We start from the raw sequence: 12,219 nt of genomic DNA, 5'->3' as shown, positions 1-12,219 counted from the left end.
ACATAAAAGTATATATACTGGATGTCTAAAATCTAACTGATACATGGTGATATGTTACATACATGTATACACAACCAGTACATCAAGAATGATGCCATTGCACAGCGTGCCCTTTCAGTAGATGATGTCAATGTTCAGATGTTCTCGTCTTGTCATGATGGACAACTGGTGCACATGTGCAGGTGCAACTAATTGGCCTTGACGACAATGACCTTCATTTGAGAACATCTTTATGGCCTTTTTTTTTTATGAATTGCATTCCATTATGCTAGCGGCTGATTCTAATCTGCCAATCACATCGGACTTATATGAAAGCACATGATGGCAAGCGATCCAAAACTAATTTTTTCCTCCATATTTTAAGGACACTAACTCTCATGTTACAGTGCCTTCGCTGGAGAAAATTTGAAATTTTTATGAATACCCACTCAAAATAATTGATAATACAGTGCACACCGTCCTAGATTCAATGCACAATAAATCGTTCGCAGACTCAAATGCATTATTGTCAACCTTGCATTCTAAACTACAATACCACCTGCCACGACTGAAAGCTTTCTGAGCCGCGGAAGTTGTATTTCTAGTTCAACAAATTAACATATCTTGACTATCAAATTACCACCGATGTCCTCATGTTCACAGGAGAACGTATCCTCTGATTAAATTAATATGCATCCTTCGTTTCATCATTCTCAGACTATGTCTACTTTGCCATATATGGGTTACAAACACAGTCACCGTATCAATATTACATTTGAAGACAGCCTGTTGTAAGGATAATGGAATGAAAGTAATTTAAGCTGTGCTTTAAACTTAATATCAAATTTCATATATCTGCAATAACAGATTATGAATTTCAATTTATGTATTTTCCATGAGCTGATAATAATAATTTGTTGCTCTTTTGACCACCAATGTCCCACTTCACTGATGCCACAGTATCTTATCTTGGTACATTCTTGTCAGAGGATTGAATAATTTTTACTATCTCATATCAGAGATCCTTGGCAAGCTTCCAAGAAAATAACACATCTTCAACATTGCTGACATATTGGTTGGCTGTTTGAGTCACACTGTCCGATGTTCTACCGGATGACTAAGCTGATTTTCTGATGAAAGAGGAAAGTCGCTGGGTCAATTTATCATGCGGAGGTCACCCCGTTTGCAATTCCTGATGCTAAAGATGACTCCGAACACAAATAGTTTGGTCTTGAAGCCTGTCCAAAATTTTCGAATCATCAACATACTCCACATTTGATTTTACCGTGATAAAGAAAAGTTAATATTTCTTCAAGAAATGCTTCTAACTGAAAATCTTATTCGACCAAAAAATCCCCATGAAAAATACATTTTTGATGATGGGGCCCCTATTTTGTGGTTTCAAAGGCAAGGTTATTGGGATCGCAGCGTTGTGCAATGAAAGTCCAAATGTAGTGATTATCCCAGCACACGGCTATGCCAGTAACTCCAACAATTCTGCTGAGCCCTGTTGTAATGTGTGTTACTACAACAACTTGTCACCCTGAAGTGTCAGAAGAATATGCGGTATATCATTACAGAAGGTCATGGAAAGATATGGGGGGGGGGGGGGGGGAGATAAGTTGATTTGTGGTCGGGATGGTGACTCTATTTCTATTTGCGATGAATTGCATATTTCATTTATTTCATTAAACTGGCATATGATTAGATTTTGGCTTTGAACTAATGAGCAGAGAGGCCTGATGACCGATGATAGTATGTATTTACATGCAAGTACAAGTTCAATCCCGATGTAATGTACATAATGGTATATGTTTGTGTGTGTGCATGTATTCCCGTAGTGGTATTTCGGTTGTTTTAATTTCAATTGATAGAAACATTTCATTTGTTTCTCTTCTTCAATTAAAATGTTGGCCTGCATGAATATCTCATCATAGTCATTTCCCCAAATTTTCAAATCAGTCATCAGGATGACTTAAGCGATTGACAAGGTGGACGCTGACAAATTAATTCACTCAGGCTGGCATGAAAACTGAATCCATAAACTGCATACTGTGCAAATGCAATTACTTCAGTTTCGAAACATCCTTAAGAAATGGATACTTTTTCACATAATGGTTTGCAATGAATTCAATGAATGCTATAATTAGTCACATAACTCAACCAGAAACTGAGTATACTTTTTACAGTCAAAGAAAAAGTCATTTGCATATGTCAATCTCCATTGATGGGTATGAAATTTTAATAACTCATGTCTTTAATTATGAATATTTTCAGTGCAAATAATCACATGGGATTCAATTCACACACTTTTCTTGTACTATTCAAATAAATACTTCCTTAAAAAAAATTCTGATGATTAACTATATAGTGTTTACCATAGTTTCAATAAGCTACACTCTAGCTTACATAAATATAAATTAAAAGCATGTTGGCAGGTCTAGCATTCTATTTCTGGAGTTAACCTGAATCACGCAGTAAGTGTAATTGCTATTGATGATAGATATCTAATAAATATATTAAATTCTCGACAGTGCCCAGATGCATGTCCTTTTTTAATGATATCTCTTTTAAATGTAATATAGATATTTTTTCTACGCTGTGTAGTTTTAAAACTATTTTATCCAGTCATTTTAACAGTTCTCCTTTTTGATTCGTGTATGTTTTTTTTCAATTTAATGTATCATGCTACTTTTATGGTTGTCTTGTACATTTGTCTTGTGATTGTGTGACTTTTTTGTTTCGCAGATCTGTTAGTGGGTTTGCCCGTTGATCTGTGTATCAAATAAAATAAAAAAAAAATAAAAAAAAAATATACCTATAAACCATTTTGACGCATAATTTTGCTGCAACACTATATTGTTTTTGGTTGCAAAATTTAGACTGTTAAAACTGAGAGGATGCGGTGTTCAGTTTTCAAATTGCTTTAAAGTCAGCATACTGTTGTATGCACAATACAAATATTCAGGCCTAGCTGTAAGTTGTCTTGTCAAATCGAATTATGAATCAATGAATGGAGCTCAGCGATTGATTTAATTCCATTCACAAACAACACACAAAACTTGAATAAAGAAATAAATAAATGAATAAATAAATAATGGATAAATAAATAAATAGACAGGCTGAACAAATCAAGGAAAATTTATAATAAATAAATACATAAATAAAAAAATAAATAAATAAGTACATAAATGGGCTGAAAAATTAAACAATCGCTTTTGTTTAATAGTCAAATGAAGTTGTAACAGCAGTTGACTTATTTCCTGGATATAGTGTGGTCTAACCAGCTGAGCTTCATATAAAAAAGCCATGCATATATCTATACTAAGAAGTGTAGTTGTGTATATACTATATACCGGTAGTTTAATTATTAGTGTAGACTGCCTTTGCACAGCAATATTGGGAATACAGAAAGAGGACAATTTAAGGAGCGCAAATCAATTGACTGTATCTAGACATGTCAGTTTTGAAAAGGTTGGCTATCTTTCCCATTTAATATCCTTCCGCCTTGAAAGGATATCTGAATAAGTACCTTAAAATAAGTTGTACATGATGATTAATTCTATCAGCGCTGAAATGAGAACTTAAAAGACTGGGTCACTCGTTCCACGTAGAACTGGAACATCATCAAAACATGTATTATCTGATACACTTTGGTTAAAAACATGCAGGTCTGATTAAGCGATTAATTATTTACAGTAATTCCCTGCTAAGAGTACTTATGCATAGTAATATATTGTCAATATCGTTCAGTTCATCCTGCGATTAACACAATGTTCCCCTTGCAGTGATGGGGTCTTGACGTTCATTTCCATGTTAATTCTGTTGGAGATTATTGAACTGATGGCAATGCTCTGAGGTTAGAATAATTTGGGACGGGGATGAACATTACATAGTTATTCTCATTTTAAAATCAGCTTGCAGTGTAAACTGACATGTCGTTACGCTCCGCTGATCGTAATTAAGTCGTTAAACAGATGCACAAAAGAGCTGTAAATGTACCTGGTGTGATATGCTACAGACTCGAGGTTAGGGTCAGGGGGTGATCTACTCTAGCTCCTCATCTGTATGGTATGAATGTACGAGCTCGTACGAGCTCATCGAATACATTACAGACATGACGCAAATCATACTGTCGTGTTTTTTTTTCCTTTTTCTGTAACTCCTCTGGCGATATTAGCTTGATTTCTGCTTTTGTCAACAGTATGGGCACTTTGGAAATATTGTACACAATGTGTGTGCTGTGGTCAAAATAATCACATATTAGTTTCCAGTGCAAAGAAACACAGAGTCGCTCGTGTCTGCTGGGTGATTCCGGCTGTTGGAGATGTAGAGCAATGTTCTTTTGCATACATTATACGCGGACACTTGGCATGAAAGATCACCTGGCACAGTGATTATAATAATAGTGCTTGTGTAAATGCCAGTCCTAAATTATGGTGGACTCAAGACAGTGGTTTATTTATTAAACTGGAGATTTTTATGTCTAGGAATATTTTTAATGGATAGGATCAAGGGAGTAATGAATTGGATATGATGAGAAAGAAAAAGCCCAAAATTTTCGCAAGTAAAAGAAATGGGAAAACCTTATATTTTTCATTTAATATCAGAGACAACCAAAAAGCCACATTTAAATCCTGATGTGTATTTTTCAAGTATTCATAAGTATACGATATATGATATATGCATTGTAGTCTTGAAGAATTACCTACGAGATCAAAATATGAATGAGCTGAAAAACAAACAGACAAAACTGTCACTTCTGAAATATTGATCAGGAAACGGAACTACAAACTCAAAGACATGAATGAATGGATGTGTAAATGATTCAGTGAAAAATCTGACATGTTTATGGATTGACAGTGATGACTTTTCATGCATGCACTCAAATGATTGACTATTCATACTCCGCACGTAGAGTGTGTACTTGGCAAGGGAGACGCAAGAACAACTAAATCTCTAACATATAATATTTTCAATCAATAAAATGCCTCTCTCTCTGCTGATAATACAAAATTTACTCTATGAGACTGAGAGGCTGCAATGAAACAACATTTTTCTCAAGAAACTATCTTCCTCTTAGACAGGAAAATATTATGAGTAAACTAGATTTACAGACCTAATCAAACTTTCTGAGTACGTGCGTTTATGTTTCATTTTAAGAGGACCATTATGAAGAGATACGTGCTGGGGAGGAGAAGTGGATTGTTATAATGTCTAGCTTTTGAAATCATATCTGCAAATATTGTTGGCTGATAATGACTAGACAGGGATGCGAGGGTCATGTGTCATCACCATAGAGACAGTTCATACACACAGCTCTGACTTTCTGATAAAGCAAAGATTTATGGATGTGTGAACATCTTCACCACTGAGGGCGCTATACTATACTTGAGACATGCTGGAAGTTGTCATGAAGACCTATGAAGTGCAGTGAAAAGGAATAATTTAGGCAGTTGTTTTCAATATTCACAGGTAATCACATATATCAATAAATCTAAATTCATAAAAATAAAACTCTGAAGCTTTGTTTTCTGCTCCATCTTTCATGAAATGATTGAAATTGTTTTGTAAGTTGGTACGACATGAGAATAAAACGGGAATTTTCACAATTTTCCTTCAAATATTGCGCTGAAATATGTTACATTTTCAAGGATTACACACGAAAAATGCATACAATATAAGAAAATATACTGCCGACATTCCTAAAAAATAGTTTTCAGTTAAAAATGTTAAAAAGCATCTGAAAGAGCCTTAAAATATTTGATAGTAATATCTACAATGCTTATTCAGCACTTGAAAAGAACCTTTTAATTTAATTTGTAATTTCAGATTAATATGATAAATATGTACGCAGATGTTAGCGATACAGTCAATTAGCTAAATGAAAAAAACATGTACCAGTTACTGTAGTGTACACTGGCTTATATTTGTTGATGTGAAAGTTTCATCCTGTCATTAAAGGTTTTTCTGTCTGTTCATGTGCACAACTATCTATCATGTATATATATTGTGTGTGTGTGTGTGTGTGTGTGTGTGTGTGTGTAAATAGATATATGGCAGAGATATCAATTTAATATGGCTATCATGTATGCATGCATGTTGCCATGTAAGTATGTATGTACACATGCTGACATGTGTATGTGTGTGTCATTATTTTGGTTTGTTTGATTGCTGTGTCGGTTTGTCTAACATATGTGTTTGTGGTGATGTTTGAGTATAGAAGAGGAAAAGCTGGAGAACAGCATAAATTGTCCTTTCAATGATAAAACCTGAGACGCTTGTCCAGACAAAGCTACGAGTACCTTACTGAATCATAAATATTGACAACGGGCAAAAACCTCTGCTATTGAAGCAAGCACCTATGAATTTTTTATTTTGTTCTAATTGATTTTGCACACAGCCAGGAAGCACACATGAAATGTCTAAACACACATGAATAAAAGAAACTCTGCTGAAAAAATCAAACTTGCTTTTTCAAAAAAAAGCTGTTCGTCCTTCAGATATGGGCAAATATTATACACGCACATGTACGATGACATACATGGATTAAACACCAAGTTGCTGTGACCTAAAGCTGGTTGAGTTTTTATCATTGCTTTAATCATCACTGGTCAAGTGACTCAACAGATGCACCATTCATCAAATACATGTTGACTTACTGAAACAATTGCTGATACTTTTGTTGATAATAATATCTTCATTATCTTTTGTTCCCTGAACAAACATATTCTTATTCTTTTTCCCTGAATCATATTGAAATACAAAGAACATAGTTTAAGCCTTTCAAAAACAAACCTTTGTTTGTAATAGGAAATGTTTTTGCTGACAAATGAGTTCCTAGTATGTCTCGATTAAATTTCAACTGTCAAAGATAACATCTGACAATTTTAGACAAGCATATAATGAGTTGTTGAGCACTGGGCATTCCAATAAGAGACTTTTGCAGAACATGAAACTATTCTACCACATTATAATTCTCAAAAAAACATCAAATTTTCAATTAGTATAACTCAGTATGTTTCAGCTGTTCTATCCATCATTTGTTTGCACACACACACACATCAACTTGTTTCAATCTATCTATCATCCTGGATGTATTTGTTTCATGATTAATGGATTTATTATTCACATTAATAAGGACAGAGTTCAGGAGATGAGGTCAACCCCCATAAAAACGGCATCTACCCTCAAGGCAGCATATCACAAATGTAAACAGCAATTAATCCTTTCACATGACATTTGGTTTTCAATAGAAATATCAATGTGTGAGTTGAATGATCTAAATATCATATTGTTTTTCTTTGACTTTCTCGAGCTTTAACTCACTGGTATTTCTGGTAAGAAAAGCCTGGACATTTAAGTTTGGAGGGAAAACGGTTTTACATTTGGCAAGTACATGAATGTATCACAAAAAGACAGAGAGACTATATTTGTTGCTAATAATTGTACCAATCAGTCTTGCTTTCAGATGCTGGGATGACGTTTATTTCAATAGACATTATCAAATGAGTATTTCGAGTAAAATGCCTAGGAAAACGTGTCACAGAAACATCTCGCTGGACTTGCTGTCACTACAGACATAAAAGCACTTTCAAGACTGCAGCGTGTGAGTCACTCAGTCAGAATATAGCATCTCTATTAACTGTGCAACATAAGAATCTGCACGTTGGAATCAATATCATATGTAGGTATCGATGACCCGCTATTTTGAGGCTCACGTTCGTGTTTCAAATATTTTCAACCACAAATCATACGCTTGTTTAACCCTTTCACCACCATGGTTTGTCCCAAATCCATTGTTTTCTATGGTAAAGTTGGACCTGTATACAGGGAACTGGGGGTGAAAGGGTTAATCGTCAAACTGCAAATCTTCAGACCAATCTGCATGCATACAGACACTCACAGGAGTCTCCTCGGCTCTATTGAACACACAATTCACATTTAATCTACCCTGACAATCTTTGATCATCGCATCGTTTAACCTACTTAGATTTCAATACCCCGATACCAGACGCTGACGACACGTGACAGGCGACGGTATCAGTTTCTGGTGATCAAGTTCTAGTTGTCATGGCGATGTCGGCCATGTTGATCTACTTATTCACGCATTCTTGCACAGTCCAATGACAAATCTCAGGGTGGTGAAAGTGACGAGAGGAAGCGAAACTGCAGACGAAACAATGTGTCAGGGTTAATTATCTCAAAAGATATATAGACATACTTTCTGATTTTAAACACGTAAGTATAATTTACCGCAATGATATATATCAAAACTTTGTGGTTTAATTCTTTCAATTCATCAAAGATTCTTGAAAACTCATGAATCACTGCAAGGAAATACTCTTTAAGGCCAAATTCTTTATCAGTAGGATGAGTTAGATTGTCAATGATGTAACTTCATGACATTATTTATCCACAATATATGTAAATATCTAATTTTTTTGACAAGTATCTGTTCTGTTACCTTGGTTACACCTTCTCAACTGTTACTAATGCTCACGTGGAATCTTACACTATAGTATATTGCTAAATTACATGTCAATGTGCATCAAATTTCTGGCACTCTGATATTTACCTTGGAAATTTGTCGATGTCGATAACATTGTCGGCTGTAAAGTAATCACTTGCCTGCCACCTGACATCATTTGCCCAGCACTTTGTACATCAAACAGCAGATATTAAGGTAAAGGGCGACGAATTCGGACGCGCACACGCTTAAGAACACTTCTGCGCAGATTTAACTCCAGCCTGCCGCAAATGGGTTATTTTGTAGCTCATGTATTTAACATCACCTGTCATCGTTGAAATTGCGCTTTTACCTAATTTTTTGACCCAGTCTCTTAGAAATACATGTGACCTTTAACCTTGTCATATTTTGACCCCCTAGGAAGCTGGTTTTTATTCAATATGAGCGCAAAATTAACATTTCTCTCCCATTTACATGGCGCATATTACCCATTCACCTGGAGATATTGTAAAAAGTAGCGTGGTGGACACCCTTTTATTACAAGTGTAAACTAAATGGTATTATGTCAGGATTTTATTCGCCAAGTTTGGTCAAAATGACACCATCCAAAGCGACAGGAAGAAAGTTCGAAAATTATGTAGTGATATAATTTCGATATCGTCATTTTGTAATCGATACTTATGTTAAAATTTCTTTACAAACATCATGAAAACTATATATTCAATAGATATGGATCTTAATTCTTGGTATTTATTAAAATTAACTCATTTGCTAAGCGTTTTATAATTGCTGTCTTTAGTTTAAGTGAATTATATCATTTTCATTTATTTCTAACGACGCCATTTTAACGTCCGTTTCCATGGAAACGAGCGTGGTGACCCCCATTTTTTATTTCATTTTTGCCTTTGCACAACTTCCAAGAATATTTGTGCAAAGTTTCAAGAAAATGACACCACAACCTATAAAGGTATACTGTCACGTGTTCCAATTTTGCCACAGTTACCATGGAAAGAGAAAATCTAACAAAATCACAGATTTTAAGCGGATGGTCGCTTTTTAAAAACAGCGCCCTCACATGGGCATTTTGAATACCAAGGAACGCCCTTTGACCATATATGGGCATATTTAGATTACAGGTGACTGTGTACCTTTAAACCCAGCACACAGTAAATGCATTCAAGGTCAAATAACATTTACTTTTGGACTTTTAGAGAAGCAAAAGGATGAAACACTTTCAGAAACTACTCGAAAGGGCATCAATGATGCAGAATTCTTTTTAAAAATCTCTATCAACTTCAGATGAATGATACTTGGAATAACAGCAGCAATTGTGCAGAGTTATCCAAGTGCCTGGCTGTCTGGAAACTAAATTTTTTATCACTATAAATATCATTTCTGTTCATTTTTAATGGGATTTCAAGCTGCAGGTCTTTAAGTGCTTACATCAGCTAATCATGAAAAAACATGTAGGCAATTTGGTCATCATTGTTGTTTTATGTTTATATGTTGCATTACATCAAAGCAGGTCCAATAACCAGCCTTATTCTAGATAAATAAATAATTTATCGGTCAAGGAAACGAATATAAATGACAATTACAACAGAGTCTTCTTAACTTTACTACTACAAACCACTTGCTATAACAATTCCTCTCATTCATGAATTCTTTTACTCAGATATGTGCATATATTTGAAAAGCTATTCATTTTAAATCACATTGAAAAAAAGGAACTTGTTTTGTGGGTTGAGTGGGGGCATTTAATACAAATATTATAGACTGAGCATAAGGATTTATTTGCCTTGCAGCAGGAGACCAATTTCACTCCTGACGTCGAGCAAGTGATAAACCATGCAGTTGCCCCTAGCAAAATAATTTCCATGTCCAATTTATTACATGGATTCTTTTTGACATTGTGTTTAATATATTGTATACCATTTTTGGTCATTTCCACTGTAGATTTAATTTGATATTATAATCAATAAAATCATTGAACCCTTGAACAAAGACTGTATCTTATTGTCCGTGATCATTTTTTTCGTACATTGTCTCCGCAACATATATTAACTATTTGAAGAGTATGCTTGCTTGTGCAGTTTTATTCGCGAAAGAAATTGATAATTTCTGAACAAAAATAATGTGATTGACATCAGTGTAATGCGAGCACCATGCTTGGAGAAGGAATATTTCACTGCAGACTACAACAATGAATCACGCAGATCAAGCTACGAGACGCTCTAAATTTCATTAGGCATACTTGGAACCGAAAGTATAACCAAATTATGTCACTAATATCTGCGGGTTAACAGCGGATGGACAGGCGGCGTTTGCACACGGAGCATTATCCAGTATGACAGACTGCAAAATCTGTGTCAGTTTCAACAACGGCATTGGCCAATGACGTCGTTCAGATGGAGAGAAATCAATTGATACCTTGGGATGTGATGTTAATCATGGCTGAATAAACTCAGACTTCAGGAAATGGAATATGGGCAAATACGTCAAAAATCTCTTCACACACAAGTCAATCAGTTTGCTGGGATTTCAGGTCGCCATGGTCTAGTTCTCAGTTCCAGCACTGCATAGATTTTAATGCAGAAACCTATCTTGACTATATTTCTGTGTTTTTAATGGGATTCGACTTCCTAAGAGGATGAAAATCATACTTGTTCAGTGAGCCATGAAACCACACGCCACAGGTACTGAATCTTGCCGACAAAATAAAATTGAAGAGCAGCAATTATGCATGTATGCAGCCGTAGAGACGAAGTACTTAAAATCAGACTTAAATCAGTCACATGATGTCTGATGATACTTCAGCTGAACTGTGAATTCTTCATCGACATCAAACGGCAACCCTGTCTGGTGACAACACAAGAAGCTAACACTGGCAGGGTTATTGAACTGCCATGACTCTGGCAATATACGACCATCTGACAATGACAATCTCTAACCTCTGACAATATACGACCATCTGACACAGAATCTCTGACCTCTGACCTCTGACAATCAGTCGTACCAGACTGTGTCATGACAGATTAACAGTACAGACTTTCTTGAAATTTTTCTTTCTTAAATTTGCCACACTGTCAGTGGCAATGCATTTACTTCAAGAATACTACACAAGCTTTTCTTTAGTAAATGACATTTTTTTCCCTCATTATTAAAAGCCGTAGCACTTCAAAATAACAAATTAATAACCACATTATTGCCGAGATAATAGATTTTCCTAGTGTACAATTACCTTAATGCAATTTTGTATTGAAAAAGTAGCAATGATTCTGGAAATTGGAGTTTGTACATGTTTGTTTTGATGTACAAAAGGGTACACTAGCTGCAATTTTGATATTTTCATTATTTTTTCTCTAAAAAACATACTTGCTTTTTGTAATGAGAAGAAGCAAAGGGAAAATTTGCGTAAGGTTTGCTGGAAATAATCATCAAGCAGATTCCTCGAGAGGATATGTCCACCACCAAATTCCTGAGCACACCATTTATAACCTCTCATTTAAATGTGGTAAAAATGTGGTAAAGTTTCTGTTGCTCTAGGAAATGTAAGGGATAATGTGACATTATGCATGTTCAGGGGCCATGTTCTTGAACAAGTCGCTAAGAGTCGCACATGCTCTTGCAAACAATATCCACTGCTTACTGGCGCATTGACTACCCGCTAGTGATGTTGGTCTATCCATGTAGGAATTGTGCTCCATCACTATACATGTACCACTGCCTGGACAAGCTGTTTGCCACTAGCTTGGAATCGAGCTGTTTGA

This window comes from Ptychodera flava, chromosome 11, assembly GCF_041260155.1.
Source record: "Ptychodera flava strain L36383 chromosome 11, AS_Pfla_20210202, whole genome shotgun sequence".
NCBI classification, from domain to species: Eukaryota; Metazoa; Hemichordata; class Enteropneusta; family Ptychoderidae; genus Ptychodera; species Ptychodera flava.
The sequence above is the reverse complement of the archived record's forward strand: the minus strand, read 5'-3'. Positions refer to the sequence as shown.